Source organism: Glycine max, chromosome 19, assembly GCF_000004515.6.
Source record: "Glycine max cultivar Williams 82 chromosome 19, Glycine_max_v4.0, whole genome shotgun sequence".
Lineage (NCBI taxonomy): Eukaryota > Viridiplantae > Streptophyta > Magnoliopsida > Fabales > Fabaceae > Glycine > Glycine max.
In genome coordinates this window covers 11,908,174-11,911,476 of record NC_038255.2, presented here as the reverse complement: position 1 = coordinate 11,911,476, position 3,303 = coordinate 11,908,174, and positions in this window count along the sequence as shown.

Sequence of the window (3,303 nt, the reverse complement as noted above, 5' to 3'; positions counted from 1 at the left end):
GTTTCAGAATGCCTAAGTGAGGACCCTCAAGGCAATCCTCCATTCTCACCCTTTTTCGGAGCCACATGAATGTTATTGCTTAGGGTTGTTCATGTGTCCTCCACTTTCGAGTTTGGAGCTGTGTTTCATGATTGCCCAAGTGAGGACCATCAAGGCAATCCTCCATTCTCACCCTTTTTCGGAGCCACATGAATGTTATTGCTTAGGGCTGTTCATGTGTCCTCCACTTTCGAGTTTGGAGCTGTGTTTCATGATTGCCTAAGTGAGGACCCTCAAGGCAATCCTCCATTCTCACCCTTTTTCGGAGCCACATGAATGTTATTGCTTAGGGCTGTTCATGTGTCCTCCATTTTCGAGTTTGGAGCTGTGTTTCATGATTGCCTAAGTGAGGACCCTCAAGGCAATCCTCCATTCTCACCCTTTTTCGGAGCCACATGAATGTTATTGCTTAGGGTTGTTCATGTGTCCTCCACTTTCGAGTTTGGAGCTTAGTTTCATGATTGCCTAAGTGAGGACCCTCAAGGGAATCCTCCATTCTCACCCTTTTTCGGAGCCACATGAATGTTATTGCTTAGGGTTGTACATGTGTCCTCCACTTTCGAGTTTGGAGCTGTGTTTCATGATTGCCTATGTGAGGACCCTCACGACAATTCTCCATTCTCACCCTTTTTCGGAGCCACATGAATGTTATTGCTTAGGGCTGTTCATGTGCCCTCCATTTTTGAGTTTGAAGCTGAGTTTCATGATTGCCTAAGTGAGGACCCTCAAGGCAATCCTCCATTGTCACCCTTTTTCGGAGCCACATGAATGTTATTGCTTAGGGTTGTTCATGTGTCCTCCACTTTCGAGTTTGGAGCTGTGTTTCATGATTGCCTAAGTGAGGACCCTCAAGGCAATCCTCCATTCTCACCCTTTTTCGGAGCCACATGAATGTTATTTCTTAGGGCTGTTCATGTGTCCTCCACTTTCGAGTTTGGAGCTGTGTTTCATGATTGCTCTCCCTTTTTCGGAGCCACATGAATGTTATTGCTTAGGGTTGTTCATGTGTCCTCCACTTTCGAGTTTGGAGCTGAGTTTCATGATTGCCTAAGTGAGGACCCTCAAGGCAATCCTCCATTCTCACCCTTTTTCGGAGCCACATGAATGTTATTGCTTAGGGCTGTTCATGTGTCCTCCACTTTCGAGTTTGGAGCTGTGTTTCATGATTGCCTAAGTGAGGACCCTCAAGGCAATCCTCCATTCTGACCCTTTTTCGGAGCCACATGAATGTTATTGCTTAGGGCTGTTCATGTGCCCTCCATTTTCGAGTTTGGAGCTGAGTTTCATGATTGCCTAAGTGAGGACCCTCAAGGCAATCCTCCATTCTCACCCTTTTTCGGAGCCACATGAATGTTATTGCTTAGGGTTGTTCATGTGTCCTCCACTTTCGAGTTTGGAGCTGTGTTTCATGATTGCCTAAGTGAGGACCCTCAAGGCAATCCTCCATTCTCACCCTTTTTCGGAGCCACATGAATGTTATTGCTTAGGGCTGTTCATGTGTCCTCCACTTTCGAGTTTGGAGCTGTGTTTCATGATTGCCTAAGTGAGGACCCTCAAGGCAATCCTCCATTCTCACCCTTTTTCGGAGCCACATGAATGTTATTGCTTAGAGCTGTTCATGTGTCCTCCACTTTCGAGTTTGGAGCTGTGTTTCATGATTGCCTAAGTGAGGACCCTTAAGGCAATCCTCCATTCTCACCATTTTTCGGAGAAACATGAATGTTATTGCTTAGGGCTGTTCATGTGTCCTCCACTTTCGAGTTTGGAGCTGTGTTTCATGATTGCCTATGTGAGGACCCTCAAGGCAATCCTCCATTCTCACCCTTTTTCGGAGCCACATGAATGTTATTGCTTAGGGCTGTTCATGTGCCCTCCACTTTCGAGTTTGGAGCTGTGTTTCATGATTGCCTAAGTGAGGACCCTCAAGGCAATCCTCCATTCTCACCCTTTTTCGGAGCCACATGAATGTTATTGCTTAGGGTTGTTCATGTGTCCTCCACTTTCGAGTTTGGAGCTGTGTTTCATGATTGCCTAAGTGAGGACCCTCAAGGCAATCCTCCATTCTCACCCTTTTTCGGAGCCACATGAATGTTATTGCTTAGTGCTGTTCATGTGTCCTCCACTTTCTAGTTAGGAGCTGTGTTTCATGATTGCCTAAGTGAGGACCCTCAAGGCAATCCTCCATTCTCACCCTTTTCCGGAGCCACATGAATGTTATTGCTTAGGGCTGTTCATGTGTCCTCCACTTTCGAGTTTGGAGCTGTGTTTCATGATTGCCTAAGTGAGGACCCTCAAGGCAATCCTCCATTCTCACCCTTTTTCGGAGCCACATGAATGTTATTGCTTAGGGTTGTTCATGTGTCCTCCACTTTCGAGTTTGGAGCTGTGTTTCATGATTGCCTAAGTGAGGACCCTCAAGGCAATCCTCCATTCTCACCCTTTTTAGGAGCCACATGAATGTTATTGCTTAGGGCTGTTCATGTGTCCTCCACTTTCGAGTTTGGAGCTGTGTTTCATGATTGCCTAAGTGAGGACCCTCAAGGCAATCCTCCATTCTCACCCTTTTTCGGAGCCACATGAATGTTATTGCTTAGGGCTGTTCATGTGCCCTCCATTTTCGAGTTTGGAGCTGAGTTTCATGATTGCCTAAGTGAGGACCCTCAAGGCAATCCTCCATTCTCACCCTTTTTCGGAGCCACATGAATGTTATTGCTTAGGGTTGTTCATGTGTCCTCCACTTTCGAGTTTGGAGCTGTGTTTCATGATTGCCCAAGTGAGGTTCATCAAGGCAATCCTCCATTCTCACCCTTTTTCGGAGCCACATGAATGTTATTGCTTAGGGCTGTTCATGTGTCCTCCACTTTCGAGTTTGGAGCTGTGTTTCATGATTGCCTAAGTGAGGACCCTCAAGGCAATCCTCCATTCTCACCCTTTTTCGGAGCCACATGAATGTTATTGCTTAGGGCTTTTCATGTGGCCTCAACTTTCATGTTTGGAGCTGAGTTTCATGATTGCCTAAGTGAGGACCCTCAAGGCAATCCTCCATTCTCACCCTTTTTAGGAGCCACATGAATGTTATTGCTTAGGGCTGTTCATGTGACCTCCACTTTCGAGTTTGGAGCTGTGTTTCATGATTGCCTAAGTGAGGACCCTCAAGGCAATCCTCCATTCTGACCCTTTTTCGGAGCCACATGAATGTTATTGCTTAGGGCTGTTCATGTGCCCTCCATTTTCGAGTTTGGAGCTGAGTTCATGATGCCATCG